Genomic DNA, 25,875 nt, shown 5'->3' with positions numbered 1-25,875 from the left:
AAAAGAAATTCTCATCTTGAGTGTGATTTTCAAAACCTTTCTGTCGATATAACCTCCGACCTTCTTCATGTGTTTCTTGTCGAACTCGGGAATGTTTCTGTCTTATTTGTCTGTAATATTATTTATATGCATATTTTCAGGATCAATATTAATATGTTGTCAATGTATCTCAAATATTCAGTTTTGCTTGTAGAGATCGTTATTGAATTGAAAATAAGTAATGTCAGTTATAAGTTGTTGTGGTGGCACCCACTCATTTACATATGTGGATAATATTACACATAAATAGCAAGACTCGGTTAGTCTGACTGTGTGTTAACCAGAACCCACCGAAGGCCGAGCTGAGAGCAGATATGTTCTCCAGCCAAGACTCTCTTACCTGACAACCATTATGTAAATATACTGTAAATATACTTTTCCTAATAAACTTCTTTTGATCTACCTTTGTTTGTTGAGTCTTCATTTGTATTGCCTTATACGTTATTTGGTTCAACCTGCAAACATAACATAAGTCTAATAAATTTTATAAAAGTATTGGGAGGAAACGATAAGTTAATGTTTAATTTTTTTAGGTATGTATGGTGTAAATTTAAGCATATTTTATTGAGCACATTAGTATATAATGATGTTATATCTAAGCTGTGTATAGTTTTGTTATGTATATTAATGTCTTTTTATCTTGTTGAGTAAATCCCTGAAATTCTTTATGTGAGAAGTGGTGATAGTGCCCATTAGTGGAATTAGGATGTTAGATATGGCCTTTGGAATTTTATGCGTTGCACTACTGATGCCAGATATTATGGGGCGCATAGGAATATTCTGTTTGTGTGTTTTGGGAAAGACATATGATAACGGACAATTGGGGTGGTATTCTATGTATGATTTACAAGTTTTTTTTTTTGCATAAGTTTTTTTTTTTTTTAAAAAGAGCTGTTGAGAGTCTCAATAGTTCTATTTACTGTATTTAATACAACGTTCGTATAGGTGTCTGTCTGCCAACAATGTAGAAACTTTCTCCATATATGTGTCTTTTCCCATTTTTACTGTGTTTTTCCCCATTATTACTATACCACCACGTTTATCAGCTGGTGGTATAATCATATTCTTGTTATTCGCTATGTGTTTCAAGGCATCTATGTATCTCTTTGATAGTACAGTTTCGTAGGGCTGAAATAACATTCATTTTATTTACGTTACACATCCATATTTGAATAATAACGAACACGTTTGTTCCAAAAAGAATATGAATTGCATCATATCTTCTTGAATACATTAACGGCTATATGACGTTATAAAAAACCTTACCCTCTTTCACAATGCTATGCCCCTCCTTTTAATTTCCAACGATTTTTCCGTTTCTGTAATGGAACAAGGTCATCCATTTCATTACATCAAAAATATATTTTAAAATATTTGTACTGGTGTTTTGCTTTCTTAATTTAATTCATCCTAAGAAAGTCTCTAGATAAAGACGAAACGTTAATGAACACATAACTTGGTTTTCTTCTTTATTCCTATTTCGTCAAAATAATATTTCCATTCTTCTCATTTTATGTATAGATATTGATTTGCTTCAATCTTGTGACACCTGCTGATGATTTAATTTTAAAATCATTACATGTCTATTTCATTTGACCCCTTTTTCTGCCTTAATTCTTGTACCACTTCAATGTTATTATGCCAGGGTCGTTGTGACATTGCCCTTTCTATTCCAAAAATAACTATATCACCGTCCATCTACTCTGTTTCTTTATTCCTACTAAAAAAATCGGCCTCGGCAGAAGCGTCTTAAAATCTTTCCATTTCTTCATTCTACACACAATTTATCTTTCTTTTTATAATATTTGAACTCACTCTTTTTTCCTTGTACCCATTTGTGACATCAAAATATCTTCCAGTAACGCGATTCCTTTGGATTTTTACTACTGGATACCGAACTTTGACCAACTCTTCTTGCATTTTACCGTTATTGAATTTTCCACTCTTCACCCGAGCATCCATTCACGTGAAATCATTTTTCTTTTTTCATCCAATTCCCTTTCTTCATTTTTTAACTTTTACCAAGTAATCTGTATGGTTTACTTGTAGTTTCATCAAATACTTTGAAAGCAAAACCGAATTCGGCATAATTTCTAACCTCCGATGAGAAGGAAAGTATTTATTTCGAAAATCCGCAGATTAAGGACAATCCACTTAATTTGTGTTCCCTTTTGTAAAATTAAATGTTTTTAACGCTTCTTAAAGTATTTTTACATATTTTATTAATTCTTTGTTCTTATATATATATATACATATATATACACACACACACATATATATATATATATATATATATATATATATATATATATATGTATATATATTATAACGTACTAACTAGCTCTGCCTATATATTGATCATTGTTGAAGTAAATACTTAAAATTTATACTTTCGTATATTAATTTATGTGGGTAAATGAAGTATATATATATACATATATATATATATATATATATATATATATATATAAATCTACAATGACAAACAACGTATGTTCTTAGTATATCAAATGCTATAGTTATTATTGTTTTATTTGATGTGTTTTACTGAGAGACAATGATTTTATTATAGACTAACGTAAGATGTGTTTGATGTTAAGTCGCTTACGGACAGACAATGATCAATAAATCCGACACGTCTTTTCATATTATAGTAATTTGAATCGTTTACTATGTGGAGCTGTTTACAGATAGGGAATAATCAATATACTAGTCAAGCAAACTACATTACATACATAATTCAATATTTTCATGTAAAAGTAATTACTGTAACGTATTGAAGACGTTGCTATACAGTTCGTTGTCAAGTTCCACTCCAAAGACAAAATGGCTGAGCATACATAATTATATAATCCTAAAGAAGAGAAAACTCTTCGGTAGCTTCTGTACTGTCTACGATTCCTTTATCAGGGGCAGATAACTTCAATGTACTATCTTCACACTGAAGTAGATATCTATTTTACTTATACAATTACGAACAGATAGTGATCAATAATCTCTATGCGAATCTTATATTCTATATTTAATTGTATCAATTATATACATATATATATATATTTACATAGATATCACCACTTATCAAGGCCAAAATCCCACTCGGGGATACGGGTTAAGTGTGTACAGTAGTCAATTAGGACAGTAAGTAACTGTTAGTAATGGAAATTCGGTAAATTTGTTCACTTAAGTAGAACGAATCATCAAGAACTTGTTTAAGTTGGACTTGAAGACAACCATATTGTAGTCAGCTGGAAAGTAGGACAACGGAAGACAGTTCCACAGGCGTGAAATTCTAAGAAAGAAACCATGTTCATGGAATCTACGTTTAGACTTTGGCACAGATAAAGAGTGGGGGGATTATTGATAGTGTTTTCATTTAACTGAGCGTTTCTTGTGAAAGTTTGGCGAGGAGGGACCAGAGATTGAAGCTTAGTCGAGAATTTGCCATGAAAATAACAATAAAGCAGAGACAAACTTGCAGCATCTCTGTGAGAAAGAGATTACAGGGAAGAGAAAAGGACATCCCCTACGAGGCTACTAAGTCTATTTTGGACTCTGCGGACTAGATTTTTTTTTATGAAAGTCGCTCTACACATGGCATGAACTTATTGAATTACCTCTCACGCCGGAATAATGTGACACAAGGGCTGAAAAGTGAAATTGGAAAAGCCAACGCCCTAGAAGAAGAGCACGCTGGCCTGCAAATAAAACTACTAGAAATGCTCGGTTGGCATTGCTCGGTAGGGCCGCCTCAGTCTATTAACGTTAAACGAAAGGTAAAAGCTAAGCTTAGAAAAGTTAACCACCTATAACTGCACAACATCATTATCCCCGAGTGGCATTCTGGCCTTCGTAAGTGGTGACTCGCTTTAAAAAAAGACTAGAGACATACTTTAGTCAACAGATAACAAGCCATCTCAGCTATGGCCAAGAGTCTAGTTGCTTTGGTGTTGAGGAATAAACCCCTGCTGGTGAAGTCACTATATATAAGGAGCAAAAAACAAAAGCAAAACAAAGACAAAAACAAAGATTAATTACAGGAAGGGTAAACATTCAGCAACAAGTTAGTTTTACAAACCTGCAGTTAATGAGACAACACTTTTGGAACGGGAACCTGTTTTATAACGAGAGTATTATTAAATAAAATTACGCAATTGTAATTAAATCCGATTATGACGAGATTATTATTAAATTAGATTACGCGAGGTAGTATTGTTTTAGGTTAAGTTGGTTGCAGACAGACAATGATTATAGGTTTTCATATAGTGTTGATGAAAATTTTCATATAGTGTTGATTAAAATTTTCACTAAAGAAGCAAAAGCAATATCGGCGTTGGATGCAGTAACGATATGCATAGCATGAGTCAAATTTTTTCTATATTGGCTTCATATATATATAGTAATTTATAAAATATATATGGCTATTAAGCTACACTGAATATTCCGCGTTTCTTCCACTCTAGGACTCTTCAGGCTTATGCGCTGGAAGAGTCCTAGACTGGATGAAACGCGGAATATTCAGTGTAGCTTAATCGCCATATATATTTTATAAATTACTAACTAGCTCTACCTACGTATTGAGCACTTTTGAAATAAATGCTTAAAGTTTACGCATAAATCTATACTTTCGTATATTAATTTATGTGAGTAAATTAAGTAGTTATATATATATATATATATATATATATATATATATATATATATATATAAAATATATATAGCTGAATGTCTGCGCGTGTGTGTGTGTCTGGTCACGAATAGGCTCTTATATGTTTGACTATTTAAAAAAAAACGGATTACATATAATGATAGAAGATGGATCAAGACACAGAAATGGGTATGTTTGATCCTGCTCATTAAAATTGTGGGGTCTGCACCTGGCCCCCAAAGTATGGAAATATGAAATGAAAAAAAAAACGTTTACAAGTGTTTTTGATATAGAGGTATATAAGAATACTTTGATAAGTATGTTTTAACTTAAATGGGGATGGTATAATAAAATTATGGGGTCTGCATTCGCGCCTGACCTCCATAAAATGAATATAGGCAAAAACTTTAATAAAGACTTTTCATATCTTTCTACGTAAGTATACTTTGAGACTTATGTTTCAGTTTGAAGAAATATGGTATAATAAAATTATGGGGTGTTCGTTCGCACCTGACCTCCATAGAATGGAAATATGTCACAAAGTTTAACAAGGTTTTTTAATATAGATCCACAGAATAGTGTGATAAGTGTTTCAGTGTGAACAGGTATGGTATAATAAATTATGGGGCTTATCTATTTTATTTTTACTTTCATCATATTTTGCTTTGGTTTTGATAACCACAAATTCGAAGCTATCTCTTTACAACCCTTCGTTTTCATAACCTATCATACTTTCATAAATCAGAGTCCATTTTCTGTAGGCTGTTTTTGAACCCAGTCAACGACGGGTACTTTTGCTAGTATATATATATATATATATATATATATATATATATATATATATATATATATATATATCAACATACAGTACTGTTTCGCGGCTAATCAGTGCGGCTAGACACGCAACTACCTCAAGCCAGGATCGAAACCCGACCGTCCAAACGACGGTCGGAGCTTCTAACCGTTGCGCTATTCGGCTACTGCTATGCAGGCAGTGAATTAACAATGTTTTGACATTGTCCAAATACCTAAGCTCAATTTTTTACACAAAGAGCATCGCTTACTACGCTAATGGTGATTAGTATATCACTTCCCAATATTCTCAACCCAAGATAAGGAGTATTACAATTATATAAATGAAACTTTGTGTCTTATATACTCCGAAACGGCTGAACAGATTTTCTTTAAAATTTACAGAACTGTAGCGCATAAGTCTGGGAGTTATCTTGTAAAGATTTCTCTCAGAACACCTCCGATAATGATCGATAATCAATAATTAAAACCATTATCTTATTGGTAAAACTATTTAGTCAATATCGTTACTTAGCAGAACGACGAGCCGTGAAAAATTCATCCGTGGGGAAGTTGATAGCGTATTTTTTGTTTGTTTGTTTGTTTGTTTGTTTGTTTTGGTTTGTTTTTCTACAGACGTGGTCTGTAGGTCCAAAATCTGAACGTAAATTTCTTAATTTTTTTTTCATTAACCGCAAAGAATTTTATAAGACATGTAAATTTATGTGGTATGTGAAGCTTCCTCCCGGTATGTGAAGATTCCTCCCTGACCATTTCACGTATTTCGACAACAATAAAAAATATAGGAGCGTGAAATATTCGTTGATCATCATTCATTCTCAGGCAACGTTGTAACATCTTTCGATACTTGTTTTGTAACTATGGCTATGTTTGTCTCAAGATGTTTGGAATATGGAGGGTTGAACCATAGGGTCTCCCTATGTCTGTTTTTTTTTTTACTCTTACTGACTTTGGTTTGCTGATTATTTGTGTTTGTATCTAATACTTGCGGTTTCATTTTGCTTTGTCTTGCTTTTTGGTCATTTTTTTTAAACTCGCATACAGGATGACATGGTCATATTATAGGTTATTATGCTCTTAGTAGGTTTATTTTCAATGCAGTTTTTGTTTCTATCATTGTTATTTAGGAATTTGATTTGTGATTTGTATCCTGAGCTTTTAAGGGCTTCATTATAATATTTTTCATTTTTGTTGAATATAGATTTGTTAGAAGATAGCCTAGAAATTCTTAAAGAGACATTGGGAACTATGTATTTCAATATTGATCTAGGGTGCTTTGATTCATATATATATATATATATATATATATATATATGTAGGTGTGTATGTATGTGTGTGTGTGTGTGTGTGTGTGTGTGTGTGTGTGTGTGTGTGCTTAATAATTAGCAGGCGCTGCGAAATTAGACACCGTTCAAAGAATAGGCGGGGAAGCGTCTTATCAGATATGAGGAAACTTTTCTTATGTTTTCTTTCTTCTTTTCCGGAAATTTGATTATTTCCGCTTTTCTCTACATTATCAACCGTCTATAATCTTCACCACTAAAAGAGAACAAGCTTTTTATTAGAATTCCGTAGTTAATTTTATTAAACTAATTTAAACAAATATTTTTGTTTTTTACTAACTCGCTTAGTACGATGAAAAATGAATCCGTAGTCTGTTTATGTGGGCATTTTTAAAAAATTCTTCTACTACTACTGTTAGCGTTATGAAAAGTCTAATAGAATACCCGTCTTTTATTTATTATATTTTCCCTCTTTTTTTACCAAAAACATTGCGTATTGTCATCTACTATTTAGGATTAATAATGGACTATGGAGAATCGAGCAGCTAGATCTTCGTTCACATTACATTTAAGCTTCTGTATGTTATTACAGTCATGGAAGCAGAAAAAAGAAGGAATTCCAAAGACTAGCAATCTAGGAGCAGATAATATGAGTACAAGTCTTTCCGACATCAAGAGTCCTCAACAATAAGGAGGTTGGGTTTAACTTAGGTAGGATATGTACACCTGGGTAACATAAGTGTTATGAGTCCATCAGAGCACATTTTTTTTACAGTACTAGGTAACCTCCCTAAATATTTAACTATAATATCATTTTTTACAGTACTTTGTATAATATTATAGTATTATTGCAGTACTAGGTATAATATTTTTTTTTACAGTACTAGGTACTCTGTATAAATCTCTAAATATTTAACTATAATATTTTTACGGTACTAGGTATTATTACAGTACTAGGTATAATATTATTTTTTTACAGTACTAGGTATTCTGAATAAATCTCTAAATATTTAACTATAATATTTTTTACGGTACTAGGTATTACTACAGTACTAGGTATGATATTATTTTTTTTACAGTACTAGGTATTTGTATAAATCTCTAAATATTTAACTATAATATTATTTTTTACAGTACTAGGTATTATTACAGTACTAGGTATTATATTATTTTTTTACAGTACTAGGTATTCTGTATAAATATCTAAATATTTAACTATAACATTATTTTTTACAGTACTAGGTGTTCTGCATAAATCTTTTAACAGTACTAGGTATTCTGTATATATCTCTAAATATTAAACTATAATATTATTTTTCACAGTACTAGGTATTATTACAGTACTAGGTATAATATTATTTTTACAGTACTAGGTATTCTGTATAAATATCTAAATATTTAACTATAATATTTTTTTTTACAGTACTAGGTATTCTGCATACATCTCGAGATATTTAACTATAATATTATTTTGGCGGATTATCGTAAAACACATATTAGAAGTGCATATATTTTCTCAAAAGTAAAACACACACTTACGGGAGTAGATTTTCGTTTTACTGGTAGTTTAAAATGATTAAATATTTATTGTTTTATTATTATTACAACCAGTGGCAGATTTTGTTTTAAACAAAATCAATTAAAAAGAAGATAAAGAAAACGGTTTTGACATCGAAATAGAGGCGCAAATTCCTCCGATTCCGATACCTGCATAAGTTCCGATTCCGATTAATTGTTCTGTGTGTGTGTGTGTGTGTGTGTGTGTATGTTTGCGTGTGTGTGATGCCTCCGCTCAGTCTTGAAAGACAAAGAATATCCCCTGTAGGAGGAGCTGCGCGTGTAATTGTGAAGCAAGGATTGCGCAATCCTAGTGGCAACGAGAAGTCTAGAACGATTGGAAACAATGCCGAGATAAGCGGAGAGCACATACACCACGTTACTTTTTTTTTCAGTGGTTGAATAATATCTTTACTTTTTTTTTCTGCTTGAATATTTCTTTTTTCAGTCACCGCCAGACCCCAGTAGTAAAGCAGGCAGCTTATAAACAAGCATCAATATACCGCTGTCTAGCTTAGCGAGAGATGAGACGGATTGCTAATGAATAAATCATATATGTGATAAAAATGAGACAAACGGCTTAATTATTAATCAATGCTTCATTTTACAGCGGTAGAATCAAATGAAGGCAATTAATTGATTTTATCCGGCAAATAATTACTGAGTAATCTTAATTAAAACAAGCAGGTGCTTGCCCACCCATCGTCGGATGGAAGCGATTCAACACTGGAGAATACAACTGCGAATTACTTAAGACATCTACACAGAAATGGATGACGAAAGAGAGCATGCTATACTCATGAATTTAATAAAAAAAAAAGAGTTTCAAACGAAATTCCGTGCAGATTCCCAAGTTCGATTGAAAGATTCCTATATCTGAGAATATATACCCGATAAAGGTCAAAGGTCACATCGACTGAAACATTGTGCGAATAACAGTCAAGATGAGAACAGTAATGGAAATAATCAAAGTAGTACGATTAAAACGGTCCATTTTGTCCAGATCAATCTCTATTCCAGTGTTAGTTTTTCTTAAACATTGTGAATACGTCCTCAAGACTTTGCGATGCATTTGTCTTGTCCGACTATAAGGACACCATCCTGCTGTATAGAGTTACTACAGCGCCTAAAATGAAAGTCCATTTTTGGAAGCACTCTCCAACCACGATAGACCATCCTCCACGAGATTACAAAGATTTTATACTTCGTCGAGGTAGAAAAGAGTGCTCTGAACAGCGCCATTCCATCAATTAGAACTGTCTAGTTTAGTTATTACGAATATATGTTGCGATAAATTTTCATTACCATCTTTGCCGGAAAATTGTCTTCTGAAGGTTCCGGTCTGATTTAGATTGTAACCTTAAATCGATGAACAAATATACTGCGACCAAGCAAAAGAGACAAACCAGTGAGAATTCTCCGTCTAACATTAATTTCATTACAAAAATAAATTATTACATATGTTATATATTATTTTTATTTGAATCCTTTGAGATAAGTAATTTTTGCATTTATCCTTTTTCATTTATTTTTTGCGGACTGTTATCCCTATCTTTATAGTTGCTGTTTCACCATTTGGATGTAAGACAAAATGCCCAACCTTGATAACCTTACAGTGCATGTTACGCTTTGAATAGAAGTGTTGAGTCTCTACAGTTTAAAGAAAGCACTGTCTGAAAAAAAAACAGTTTTAATTCTGTCCAAATAGGCCAGACGACTAGTTGGCAAAAACATGGTGAGACAACAACAAGTATGAAAAGCAGTTACAAGATCCAGTTACAACACAAGTATGAACAGCAGTTACAAGCTACAGTTACAAAACAAGTATAGAAAGCAGTTACAATATAGAGTTACAAAACAAGTATGGAAAGCAGTTACAAGATACAGTTACAAAACAAGTATAGAAAGACGGTACAAGATACAGTTACAAAACAAGTATGGAAAGCAGTTACAAGATAGAGTTACAAAACACGTATGGAAAGCAGTTAAAAGATCCAGTTACAAAAAAAGTATAGAAAGCAGGAACAAGATACAGTTACAAAAGAAGTAAGGAAAGCAGTTACAAGATACAGTTACACAACAAGTATGGAAAGCAGTTACAAGATGCAGTTACAAAACAAGTAGGGAAAGTAGTTACAAGATACAGTTCCACAGCATTATAGAAAGCTGTTACAAGATCCAGTACAAAACAAGTATGGAAAGCAGTTACAAGATCAAGTTACAAAACAAGTATGGAAAGCAGTTATAAGATCCAGTTACAAAACAAGTATGGAAAGCAGTTACAAGATCCAGTTACAAAACAAGTATGTAAAGGAGTTATAAGATCCAGTTACAAAACAAGTATGGAAAGCTGTTACAAGATACAGTTACAAAACAAGTATGGAAAGCAGTTACAAGATACAGTTACAAAACAAGTAAGGAAATTAGTTATAAGATACAGTTACAAAACAAGTATGGATAGCAGTTACAAGATACAGTTACAAAACAAGTATAGAAAGCAGTTATAGGATACAGTTACAAGACAAGTATGGACAGTATTTACAAGATGCAGTTACAAAACAAGTATGGAAAGAAGTTACAAAATACAATTGCAAAACAAGTATGGAAAGCAGTTACAAGATACAGTTACAAAACAAGTATGGAAAGCAGTTACAAGTTCCAGTTACAAAAGAAGTATGGAAAGCAGTTACAAGATACAGTTACAAAACAAGTATGGATAGCAGTTACAAGATACAGTTATAAAACAAGTATGGAAAGCAGTTACAAGATACAGTTACACAACCAGTATTGAAAGCAGTTACAAGATACAGTTACAAAACAAGTATGGAAAGCAGTTACAAGGTACATTTACAAAACAAGCATAAAAAGCAGTTACAAGATACAGTTACAAATCAAGTATGGAAAGTAGTTACAAGATACAGTTACAAAACAAGTATAGAAAGCAGTTTCAAGATGCAGTTACACAGCAAGTATGGAAAGCAGTTTCAAGATGCAGTTACACAACAAGTATGGATAGCAGTTACAAGGTACAGTTAAACAACACGTATGAAAAGCAGTTACCAGATACAGTTCAAAAAATTATGTAAAGCAGTTACAAGATCCAGTTACAAAACAAGTATGGAAAGCAGTTACAAGATACAGTTACACAACAAGTATGGAAAGCAGTTACAAGGTACAGTTAAACAACACGTATGAAAAGCAGTTACCAGATACAGTTCCAAAAATTATGGAAAGCAGTTACAAGATACAGTTACAAAACAAGTATGGAAAGCAGTTACAAGATCCAGTTTCAAAACAAGTATGGAAAGCAGTTACAAGATCCAGTTACACAACAAGCAGGGAAAAGCAGTTAAAAGATACAGTTACACAACATGTATGGAAAGCAGTTAAAAGATACAGTTCCACAGCAAGTATGGAAAGCTGTTACAAGATACAGTTACAAAACAAGTATGGAAAGCTGTTACAAGATACAGTTACAAATCAAGTATAGAAAGCAGTTACAAGATACAGTTACAAATCAAGTATGGAAAGCTGTTACAATATACAGTTAAAAAACAAGTATGGAAAGCTGTTACAAGATACAGTTACACAGCAAGTATGGAAAGCAGTTACAAGATACAGTTACAAAAAAAGTATGGAAAGCAGTTACAATATACAGTTAAAAACAAGTATAGAAAGTAGTTACAAGGTACATTAACAAAAAAGTATGGAAAGCCGTTACAAAATAGAGTTACACAGAAGTATGGAAAGCAGTTACAAGATACAGTGAAAACAACTATGGAAAGCAGTTACAAGATACAGTTACAAATAAAGTATTGAAAGCAGTTACAAGATAAAGTACAAAACAAGTATGGATAGCTGTTACAAGATACAGTTACAAAACAAGTATGGAAAGCAGTTACAATATACAGTTACACAACAAGTATGGAAAGCAGTTACAAGATACAGTTACAAAACAAGTATGGGAAGTAGTTACAAGATACAGTTACAAAACAAGTATGGACAGCAGTTACAAGATACAATTACAAAACAAGTATGGATAGCAGTTACAAGATACAGTTACAAAACAAGTATGGAAAGTAGTTACAAGATAGAGTTACGAAACAAGTATGGAAAGCAGTTACAAGATACAGTTAAAAAACAAGTATGGATAGCAGTTACAAGATACAGTTACAAAACAAGTATGGATAGCAGTTACAAGATACAGTTACAAAACAAGTATAGATAGCAGTTACAAGATACAGTTACAAAACAAGTATGGAAAGTAGTTACAAGATACAGTTACAAAACAAGTATGGATAGCAGTTACAAGATACAGTTACAAAACAAGTATGGATAGCAGTTACAAGATACTGTTACAAAACAAGTATGGATAGCAGTTACAAGATACAGTTACAAAACAAGTATGGATAGCAGTTACAAGATACAGTTACAAAACAAGAATGGAAAGTAGTTACAAGATACAGTTACAAAACAAGTATGGATAGCAGTTACAAGATACAGTTACAAAACAAGTATGGATAGCAGTTACAAGATACAGTTACAAAGCAAGTACGGAAAGTAGTTACAAGATACAGTTACAAAACAAGTATGGATAGCAGTTACAAGATACAGTTACAAAACAAGTATGGATAGCAGTTACAAGATACAGTTACAAAACTAGTATGGAAAGTAGTTACAAGATACAGTTACAAAACAAGTATGGATAGCAGTTACAAGATACAGTTACAAAACAAGTATGGAAAGTAGTTACAAGATACAGTTACAAAAAAAGTATGGATAGCAGTTACAAGATACAGTTACAAAACAAGTATGGAAAGTAGTTACGAGATACAGTTAAAAACAAGTATGGATAGCAGTTACAAGATACAGTTACAAAACAAGTATGGATAGCAGTTACAAGATACAGTTACAAAACAAGTATAGATAGCAGTTACAAGATACAGTTACAAAACAAGTATGGAAAGTAGTTACAAGGTACAGTTACAAAACAAGTATGGATAGCAGTTACAAGATACAGTGACAAAACAAGTATGGATAGCAGTTACAAGATACAGTTACAAAACAAGTATGGAAAGTAGTTACAAGATACAGTTACACAACAAGTATGGATAGCGGTTACAAGATACAGTTACAAAACAAGTATGGAAAGTAGTTAAAAGATACAGTTACAAAACAAGTATGGATAGCAGTTACAAGATACAGTTACAAAACCAGTATGGATAGCAGTTACAAGATACAGTTACAAAATAAGTATGGAAAGTAGTTACAAGATACAGTTACAAAACAAGTATGGATAGCAGTTACAAGATACAATTACAAAACAAGTATGGATAGCAGTTACAAGATACAGTTACAAAACAAGTATGGAAAGTAGTTACAAGATACAGTTACAAAACAAGTATGGATAGCAGTTACAAGATACAGTTACAAAACAAGTATGGATAGCAGTTACAAGATACAGTTACAAAACAAGTATGGAAAGTTGTTACAAGATACAGTTACAAAACAAGTATGGATAACAGTTACAAGATACAGTTACAAAACAAGTATGGAAAGCAGTTACAAAATACAGTTACAAAACAAGTATGGAAAGTAGTTACAAGATACAGTTACAAAACAAGTATGGATAGCAGTTACAATATACAGTTACAAAACAAGTATGGATAGCAGTTACAATATACAGTTACAAAACAAGTATGGATAGAAGTTACAAGATACGGTTACAAAACAAGTATCGAAAGTAGTTACAATATACAGTTAAAAAACAAGTATGGATAGCAGTTACAAGATACAGTTACAAAACAAGTATGGATAGCAGTTACAAGATACAGTTACAAAACAAGTATGGATAGCAGTTACAAGATACAGTTACACAACAAGTATGGATAGTAGTTACAAGATACAGTTACAAAACAAGTATTGATAGCAGTTACAAGATACAGTTACAAAACAAGTATGGATAGCAGTTACAAGATACAGTTACAAAGCAAGTATGGAAAGTAGTTACAAGATACAGTTACAAAACAAGTATGGATAGCAGTTAAAAGATACAGTTAAAAAACAAGTATGGATAGCAGTTACAAGATACAGTTACAAAACAAGTATGGAAAGTAGTTACAAGATACAGTTACAAAAAAAGTATGGATAGCAGTTACAAGATACAGTTACAAAACAAGTATGGAAAGTAGTTACGAGATACAGTTAAAAACAAGTATGGATAGCAGTTACAAGATACAGTTACAAAACAAGTATGGATAGCAGTTACAAGATACAGTTACAAAACAAGTATAGATAGCAGTTACAAGATACAGTTAGAAAAAAAGTATGGGAAGTAGTTACAAGGTACAGTTACAAAACAAGTATGGATAGCAGTTACAAGATACAGTGACAAAACAAGTATGGATAGCAGTTACAAGATACAGTTACAAAACAAGTATGGAGAGTAGTTACAAGATACAGTTACAAAACAAGTATGGATAGCGGTTACAAGATACAGTTACAAAACAAGTATGGAAAGTAGTTAAAAGATACAGTTACAAAACAAGTATGGATAGCAGTTACAAGATACAGTTACAAAACAAGTATGGATAGCAGTTACAAGATACAGTTACAAAACAAGTATGGAAAGCAGTTACAAGATACAGTTACAAAACAAGTATGGATAGCAGTTACAAGATACAGTTACAAAACAAGTATGGATAGCAGTTACAAGATACAGTTACAAAACAAGTATGGAAAGTAGTTACAATATACAGTTAAAAAACAAGTATGGATAGCAGTTACAAGCTACAGTTACAAAACAAGTATGGATAGCAGTTACAAGATGCAGTTACAAAACAAGTATGGATAGCAGTTACAAGATACAGTTACAAAACAAGTATGGAAAGTAGTTACAAGATACAGTTACAAAACAAGTATGGATAGCAGTTACAAGATACAGTTACAAAACAAGTATGGATAGCAGTGACAAGATACAGTTACAAAATAAGTATGGAAAGTAGTTACAAGATACAGTTACAAAACAAGTATGGATAGCAGTTACAAGATACAGTTACAAAACAAGTATGGATAGCAGTTTCAAGATACAGTTACAAAACAAGTATTGAAAGTAGTTACAAGATACAGTTACAAAACAAGTATGGATAGCAGTTACAAGATACAGTTACAAAACAAGTATGGATAGCAGTTACAAGATACAGTTACAAAACAAGTATGGAAAGTAGTTACAATATACAGTTACAAAACAAGTATGGATAGCAGTTACAAGATACAGTTACAAAACAAGTATGGATAGCAGTTACAAGATACAGTTACAAAACAAGTATGGAAAGTTGTTACAAGATACAGTTACAAAACAAGTATGGATAGCAGTTACAAGATACAGTTACAAAACAAGTATGGAAAGCAGTTACAAGATACAGTTACAAAACAAGTATGGAAAGTAGTTACAAGATACAGTTACAAAACAAGTATGGATAGCAGTTACAATATACAGTGACAAAACAAGTATGGATAGCAGTTACAATATACAGTTACAAAACAAGTATGGATAGCAGTTACAAGATACAGTTAAAAAACAAGTATGGAAAGTAGTTACAAGATACAGTTAAAAAAAAGTATGGATAGCAGTTACAATATACAGTTACAAATAAGTATGGAAAGCAGTTACAAGATACAGTTACAAAACAAGTATGGATAGCAGTTACAAGATACAGTTACAAAACAAGTATGGATAGCAGTTACAAGATACAGTTACAAAACAAGTATGGAAAGCAGTTACAAGATACAGTTACAAAACAAGTATGGAAAGTAGTTACAAGATACAGTTACAAAACAAGTATGGATAGCAGTTACAATATACAGTTACAAAACAAGTATGGACACCAGTTACAATATACAGTTACAAAACAAGTATGGATAGCAGTTACAAGATACAGTTACAAAACAAGTATGGAAAGTAGTTACAAGATACAGTTAAAAAAAAAGTATGGATAGCAGTTACAAGATACAGTTACAAAACAAGTATGGAAAGCAGTTACAAGATACAGTTACAAAACAAGTATGGATAGCAGTTACAAGATACAGTTACAAAACAAGTATGGATAGCAGTTACAAGATACAGTTACAAAACAAGTATGGAAAGTAGTTACAATATACAGTTAAAAAACAAGTATGGATAGCAGTTACAATATACAGTTACAAAACAAGTATGGATAGCAGTTACAAGATACAGTTACAAAACAAGTATGGATAGCAGTTACAAGATACAGTTACAAAACAAGTATGGAAAGTAGTTACAAGATACAGTTACAAAACAAGTATGGATAGCAGTTACAAGATACAGTTACAAAACAAGTATGGAAAGTAGTTACAATATACAGTTACAAAACAAGTATGGATAGCAGTTACAATATACAGTTACAAAACAAGTATGGATAGCAGTTACAAGATACAGTTAAAAAACAAGTATGGAAAGTAGTTACAAAATACAGTTACACAACAAGTATTTAAAGCAGTTACAATATACAGTTACAAAACTCAGCATTCCTATACTGTCTCAGTTAATCAACCGAGGAAGGCGAAATGATGAGTTGACCGAAACGTGGTGAAACAAAATAATGCAGATTAGGATAGCAAGTCGCAAAAATGAATGTATGCTATAATGTATTTCGATCTATTCGTAAACTACTCCTGGCAAATGTGGTTACTGTTTCTTGAATTTCCTCAGGCAACGGGAGGACACAGTTATCACTAGTATGTTTTATGTTGTTTTTTTTTTACATTCCGAGGCAGAATATAACACACTGACAATTTTATATTCTGCTAGCGAATTACACCAGGTTATAGTGCACTTTTTTAGCTTAACTTAGCAATCAGAGAAACGTGTCGTTTAGTACATCTTTAATTAGCATATTTTCCGGCTCATAACCTGTAACTTTTTGCAGAATAAAAGCCTATATTTTGGGGCGTTTCTCATAGTTTAAGAAATGGATATATATTCTGTGAATCTTCGTCACCACGTCACATTTTGGTTAGAAGCAAAGTGTAATATCTGTTCCGATATTACATTATACTTATTGCTTTCGGTCAGTGAAAGAGAAATTACTCTATACTAAGGTAATTTAATTTTTTTATGCAGCCTAAAAGGTTCCTTTATGGGAAGTTTATTTCTTCACATTAAATATAGTTTGTTCAACTCTGTCCTCGTAGAGAGGTAATAAATAGAAACCCTTTTCCGATAAAAATTAGAAGAAAAAATAGAAGAAAAGAAAAGTAGACTCAGAATTTTGTATCATGTACACTTAATAAGAAAACATTAATTTCCTTGCAATTAATTGTTCCTACTGTCAGATTCCAGTGTTTACAATGAACATCTCAACGACAGGTCAGACTGCTAGTCTTTATTGGTTTGTTACGAAGAAATCTCGGATTGTAGTATAAGGTTTTGCGTTTCTTCGATCGTCAGCAGATGCAGCTCTTTATTTCCTTGTCAGCAGAAAAAAGCTGTTGGTTTATATAATGTGTAAATAGTTGGCTCATTAGATAGTAGCGTCTAGTTGTGAAGATGACCGTAGGGTTGTAATAAAGGGTTTCAATAACAAAAAAAAAGCGATAATAATCTTTCTTAATGGCGACGTGCTCTTCTATTCTTTTTTACACAACACTATAAACATTACATATTTCAATTGTCAGTTTCCCTGGAGGGGATGCGACAACAGAGGCCTGAACACTGTTAGCAATTCTTCTCAGTGCACAAGCCAAAGAGCAAGTACTATTTAGTGCAATACATTTTGTTTTTATACTTTAAAGTATTCAGTGAAATTAGGTGAGTCGGTGTATTTCTGTTGAAAGCTATAAGAACAGTAGTAAGTACATCCGAACACATTCCGTCAAAGTACTTATAACACAAGCACACGGATGCATTAGTGCCAACCAATCGCCAGTCAATATGTAATATAGATTCACTATGTAATATAGATTAAGTAATGATACTCCACTCAATAATAAATATCGATATGTCTTTATTTTTGTATTTGTACGATCAAAATAAACAAAATAATTTCGACTCTACAGACGTTATGTAATGAATCATTTTATCACTTTTTTTTTTACTTATATTAACTGTTTGATTGGATTTCCATGCATCTGCGTGTTTTTTTTTTTTGTTTTTTTTCCTAAAAATTGGACTTGTGTTATGTGAGATGCAAAATCTGGCCAATATCATTTGCATATCGCGATTGATGTCTTCTGACAGCTTTCTCAAAGTTTTACTTGCATGGATTTTTGCATGGATATTGTATGATTTCATCTGATAATTGACTATAAAGACGAGTACATCTTTTAAACTCCTCCGCCTAACATTCACAGGAAACATGAGTTGGAAAAATTACATTGACAGCATTGCCAGGACCTCTGCGAAAAAGGCAGGTTCTCTCTACCGCGCTAGAAAGCTACTAACGGCCGAAAGTATCCTGTACCTCTCTAAGGTCATCATTCGCCCATATATGGAGTATTGTTGTCATATTTGGGCCGGTGCATCTGCTAATAGTCTCTCACTCCTAGACAAGGTTCAAAAGAGATTCGCCAACCTGATAGGTCCTGAAATGTTATCTAAGCTTCAGCCTCTGTCCCATCGACGAAATATAGCATCCCTCTGCCTGTTCTACAAGTACTTTAACGGTGAGTGTTCCGACGAACTACAAGCATTTCTACCCCCTCAACGTAAATTCCCCCGACAAGCAGCAAAATCCCACCCCTTCACAGTTGAGATCTCTAGATGTAAGAGAGCCTTCTACTCCAGTAGTTTTTTCCCAAAACCGCTGGACTTTGGAATTCCCTTCTGGGTTCCTGCTTCTTTGTATCGATTTTCCAATGACAAAACGACTTTTTTAATTGTCTTTTTTTTATTTGATTTTGTTTAAAACTAAATCTTCCATTGCTGGTAATAATGAGAAAATAATATATATTTATTGATTTTAAACTACCAGTAAAGCTAAAATCAATAGATCGTCCCCCATTAGTATATTCTTAAGTTTAAAAAATAGCTGCACATTTCGCATGTGTATTTCTACGGTAATCGGAGAAAAATACAGCCTTATAGTAAAATATTTAGAGATTTATAAAGAATCAGTAATTGTATCGGAATAGGGAAGTTAGTATGGAACTGGTAATTGTATCGGAATCGGGAAAATATTGGAATCATCCCATCGCTAATATACATATATATATATATATATATATATATATATATATATATATATATATATATATATATATATATATATATATATATATATATACAACGAGCACTGTTCTTTTCTTGTATTTTAATTAAATTAGTAATTTTACTATCACATTAAAATACACTCTGCTCATTAGACTACTGTCCTAACCCCCTTTAAATATATATATATATATATATATATATATATATATATATATATAATGTATCCACATATAATCTTACGTATCTATTTTCATTATTTTATTATTTTATAGTGAGCGATACGTAAGTAAACTACGTAGTAAGTTTTGAAAATATATATATATATGGCAACCAGCATTGCCCGGTCGTAAAATACGCTTATATATATTTTAATTCATGTGTATTTCGCATATATAGTTATAAAGTCAATTATTTATCGATTATTGCATATTATATTATACCCATTATATAGTAGTAATTTCAAAAAGATATATATAACTTGAATACCATCAGCTAGAATCGAAACCAAAACTCATAGCGCTGAAGCCTGAGTCGTCAGGGTCAGAACTATCGTCAGGTTGATAAGGAATGCCTACTAATTAACTAATCTTAGCATATATACGTCTGCCAATTTCCAATTGCTTTCTCTTTTTTGACCCCTTAGAAGCTAATTTTACCGGCAACAGGTACATGAAACTGTCTACAAAAATACAATAAACTGCCACGCCTAATACCGCCCTGAAACCTTTCGTCTCGGAGGAGATGCGGTTTGATTAAATAGAAACAAACAGAAAGGCAGCCTTCTTGTGTTAAACACTCAAGATTAAGCTACACAACATATTCCATGTTTTATTCGCGTAAGGCAATAACGTTACGAATCCTCACAAGGATGAATTAGGGTTAAGTCTGTGCAGATGAATTGTCATATATATTTCGAAAACTTAATTGTCAGCTCCTTTAAGAACTCGGTTCTTATTTTTGAGCACTCTAAGTTAAAGTTAAAAGTCTGTCATTTAAGATTTCACGAGCAGATCATGATGTCATAATCATTAGATTACTATCACTGCCTTGATATTTAAAAATAAATGTTTAAATTTCAACTGTACTTCTCGCAGTATATGTGTGGATTTGTTTCTTGCTAATAAAGTCAGATATGGCTTCGTTACGAGGTTTGAATCTCCAGACCGGCGGTAATCCCTGCATTGATGATTCCCGAAAAGATGAAAAACTAGTGTCTGTAGGAATTTAAAAAAAAACATACTGGGTTCTCTGTTCTATTTTCATAAGAAATCGTTCAAATCAACCGAATAACTCCAATCTACCATTCTTAATATCTCTAACACACACACACACACACACACACACACACACACAAACACACACACACACACACACACACACATATATATGTATATATATATATATATATATATATATATATATATATATATATATATATATATACAAGCTGCACCCATGTATCCTGTTGTAGATTTTAAGGGCACAGATGTGTTTTGACTTGTAAAATTTTATGACTAATTTTTTTAAAATAATCTTTTGATTACTGTTTTCTTAATGAGCTTTCCAGATGCGTAAACCATGTGCATGCCAATCTGATTACAATCTGGTCACTTTCAGGTAAAACCCAAAGATAAGCACTTGATATTTAATATCTACCTGGCTATGAAATATGGCGCGCCTTTCTCCTTGCACAAATTCGCATTGCTGATCATTAATGTGTCAGTAGAAAAGAAACGTGTTTACGAAACGCGTTGATTTCTTTTTCAATGAAGGATATATTTTACACGCGTGCAATTTAACCATTACTTTTTACACCTCAATGTTTATTTTTGCAGAGATTGCGTCTATTTTTCCGCGTGGCTACAATTTCACTGTCCGTTCTTTTAGCTTTTCGACAATGTTTGTCGTTAGGGTGTAGCCTAAAATAAAACTGATGAAACAACATACATATGATACGGTTTATTCAATTTATCTGTGTTTTTTTTCTTCTTTTTATTCAAGGTTGAAGTGAAGGAGCGGATTCATATTTGTTTTATCACACAACACTTGCACATGGTAAAATCATTTAGTCATTAATTACAGCATATCGATCAGGCATATCGAAATCAGCAAACCATGGCTAGTTTCAACTGCTTACTCCATAAACAAAAGAAATCTTCTTCGCGCGCGTCTGTCCACATCTGTTGTCAAATCGCTGAGCTGAAAATAATAGTTCAGGCATTTTTCTTAACGCAGCCCACTAATAATTCAAGAAATATGCCTAGAGAAGGACAGTTTTTTTTTGTTAACGCAGGCCACTAAGAATTCGAGAAATATCATAGAAAAGGACTACTTTATTGAGTCGCACACTGACTATACATTATAATTGATTAATTGCACCAAGCTCTAGTTGTGATCGCCTCATACTGACACAAAGGTATAGCGTTTTAGAGTGGAACATGATTGCCATTCTTGATCGCTTCTTTAAATTGGGAGAAAGGACATAATTCATCTGATTCACGTGAAGTCACTTCCGTTTTCCTGCATCCTGACTTTTGTTTTCACGATTGTAAATTACTTATCTTTTCATCTTTTGTGTTATTGGCTTCTAATTTCTTCTTCACGAGAACAATATCTGGCATCAGGTCGTTTTAATTGTAGGGGAAAACTACCTCCCTAAAAGAGGGCACTGTGGCAGTAGGCAAAAATAAAAATAATGCCTTAGTATAAAGAAGGGTTTCCATTATATTGATAAGGAAAACTTAAGTGTAGCCTCAGAACATATACTACATTCGGATCTCAGCCCGAAGGCCAGATGCTACTTTTGTATTCGGATTCTCCGGGCAACTTTTAACATAGTGCGTGTTACAATATGTGAACATAAAAAAAACGACTAATCAAACCTCATCTCACAATTTTTCAGAAACATAGTTTTCACCTTTTCTTTCAAAATAATTGCGATTAATATCATATGACACATTAACGCACATCATGATAATAAAAAAATGATATTCTCTGGAATCCAAATGACAGGGATACCCGTAACTCTTCACTTCTTTAAATGATCATCGCAATTCAGTGTGCTTTCTCGAATAGCCGTTTTACATCGATATCTCTCTGATAAGGATATAGGGTTTATCTGAAATTTGAGAGTTGTTAATTGTTTGGAGAGGGTTAGCTAGCGGTCGCGGGCCCGGGTACACACATGCGCACGTACACACATATATACTTAAAAGAAACGGTCACAGGTACACATACATCCCCGCATTAGCAACAAAATAAAAACTAAAAATAAATAAACCGAATCATAGCCCCCACCAACACCTCCAAACATGAACGAACACCCAACAGGTCAAGACATACTTACCAAGAAATCATCTCACCAACGAGACGCATAAAAACTTTAATATTAAGACTCGAATTTTAAAGTAACCCCCTTCTCCCACCCCCACATATCCCCCTTCCCCTCCATGTATCCCTATGCACTCAGCCACACCAGAAATGCACTTCCCAGACCCTCCCCCGCAAGTTCCTTAAACCCCAAAACTAAAACATTATCGACATACCAAGCGCCCCCTCCCACCTTCCCCCATTGTTCCCTTTCTCTCTTTCTTCCGCCCTCCTCGCACCTCCATGACCTCATTCACTTATCACTCTTTCATCCCAAAATAGCGAACATTTCTGTAAAAGTCTGAGGAAGCTACAGACGGCCAAAAAAAAAAACGGCCGAGTAGCTGAAACAATAATGTAACTTAACAGAAATATACGGCAATAAAAATAAAACGTATATATATATATATATATATATATATATATATATATATATATATATATATATATATATATATATATTAAGTAGTGGGGGGATTGGGATCAGTATTTTCATTCTCATGCAAATAGATACATATATAGCAGAACTGGAAAATAGTAAAAATTTGAAGATAGTGCTCAATACTATTGCAGAGCAAATATATATTTTTTATTTTATTACCGTTTTATCTGCTTAGTTGTACATGTTTCTGTTACCGAATCGTATCAATGATCCAGCAACTTCGTCAGACTTGAACAGAAGCTTCTGTTCAAATCTGACGAAGTTACTGGATCATTGATATGATTCGGTAACAGAAACATGTATAACGCAACAGATAAAACAATAATAAAATAATATATATGTATGCAGTGTGGGTTTGTTCCTTGTGAAATTTGGTCGTGTGGATGTGTTCTTTGCAGAGATGGCTTCAAAGCCAGGTTCAAATCTCAGGACCTCCGGTAATCGTGACAACCTGCACTGATGATTTCTGAAAAAACAAAACACTAGTGTCTGTAGGTATTTTTAAAAAATATTATAGTAATAATTATATATATATATATATATATATATATATATATATATGCGCGCGCGTGTGTGTGTTTATATATATATATATATATATATATATATATGTTACTGTAGAAGGAAAACCAAGAATTAATAAAATAGTAATCAACGTTTCGTCCCTATTTCAGGCGACATCATCAGGATTTCGTAAAAAAAAATGTGGAAGAAGTAACGATTACAGACCACATGCGAGTGAACGATTACAGACCACATGCGAGTGAAAAAGGAAAAAAATCCTAAAGTCCTTACCATTCTGGGCCGAAACTATAAATGTGCTTGCGACAAAGTTGGATTATTCTATGCTTATATATACACATTAAAACGATTATTCAAATGAATATATATATATATATATATATATATATATATATATATATATATATATATATATATATATATATATATATATATATATATATATATATATATATACATATATATATATATATTGGCAGCAAGTCACTATTTCATCACGTCTGATTGAACTCGGCAGAGTTATTCTTTTTTCCGATTTTTCTGAATATCTTTTTCATTCGTCGAACGGTCTTTTTAATTTTCGCTGGCACGTTGTATAAAATGGCGCCCCAAATATGTTTTTCAGCCATATTCTTCTCAAGCGCGTGTGTGATATAAAAGAAAAGATACAACACAAATTTAGCTGAATCTTATAAATTGATCGGGAAAAATATATGAGGGTTTTAGTTCTCTTCCACTCCAAAAACTTAGACATCAAGGTCAGAAAGTAGGATCGAGAAGTTAGCACCCGCTTAGGAGGGGCACTGACATGAAAAAGGTGCCGGACAGCTTCGTCAACGTTCCCCGGTAACATCGGTGTTATTTTTTTTTCTTTTATCTGTCATGTATGTTTTACTTTGAATTTAGCTCTCACGTTTAATATTTCCTAAAGAAATGGCTTTATTTTTTTCGCGTTGATACGCTCATCTCTCCCCTTTCTCACTTGGGTTGAGAATATTGGGGAGTGAAATAACAAGCCGTCACTAGCGTATAATGCAATGTTCTTTGTATAAACAAATAGATCTTAGGCGTTTGAGAATGTTTATTATTGCAATTTCACATCTCCATCTTAGTAGCGTAACAGTTAGAAGCGCCGACTTATACCTACACAGTCGAGTTTGAATCCTGGTTAAGATAGTTGCTAGTCTAGCCACACTGACGAACTATGATACAGGGAAACCATCTGTGGATATATATATATATATCTATATAATTATAAAACTCAAATGATCTTGTAACGGGTGTTGTAACCCAACATCCGGTTTACGACATCCCGTTGCGCATGCGTACATAAACATAAACCCATAACACCGAAAACAAATAAACACAAATCACTGGACCGGTTTCGTTCGAACAAACGGACGTCCTTAAAAAAGCGAATATCTTAAATTTATTGAATAAAAACCTTCAAACGCAAACGTAAAACGTGATTACAAATAATACGTATAATCATCGACCTGTTTCATATATACGATATATATTATAGTAAATAATCAACGCGACAATAAAACGTATTGTTTTACTGTGTACGTTTTAGCGTCCCAATTTTTTTCGCGTTTAAATTATCCAAATAGACAATTGTTAATACTTTCTGCTTTTTTTTTACATCGTTCATTTCCGTATTACGTCTAAGTTATTTTAACGCAGTTTTATTACAAATAAATATACTTTAACCCGTTGACAACCATAAGAGCATTTTACAACCGAGATTTACCCACCGCCTTCCTCTTTTTTAAAAAAAATTATTCTCTATTTTTTAATACACCTTTCTTAAAAACATTCATACATTTTCTTCTACACTACCAACATAAATAAATAATTGGAGCAAGATCGTTTCTAAGATGATTTGAAATTTTTTTACAAATATTTATATATATATTTAGGTTATAATAAATTAGACGATCCTAATAAGTTTCTTTTTAAATACTTTGCTGAT

Source organism: Euprymna scolopes, chromosome 37, assembly GCF_053919585.1.
Source record: "Euprymna scolopes isolate OS-2025 chromosome 37, ASM5391958v1, whole genome shotgun sequence".
Taxonomy (NCBI): Eukaryota; Metazoa; Mollusca; class Cephalopoda; order Sepiida; family Sepiolidae; genus Euprymna; species Euprymna scolopes.
Note: the sequence above shows the minus strand (reverse complement) of the source record.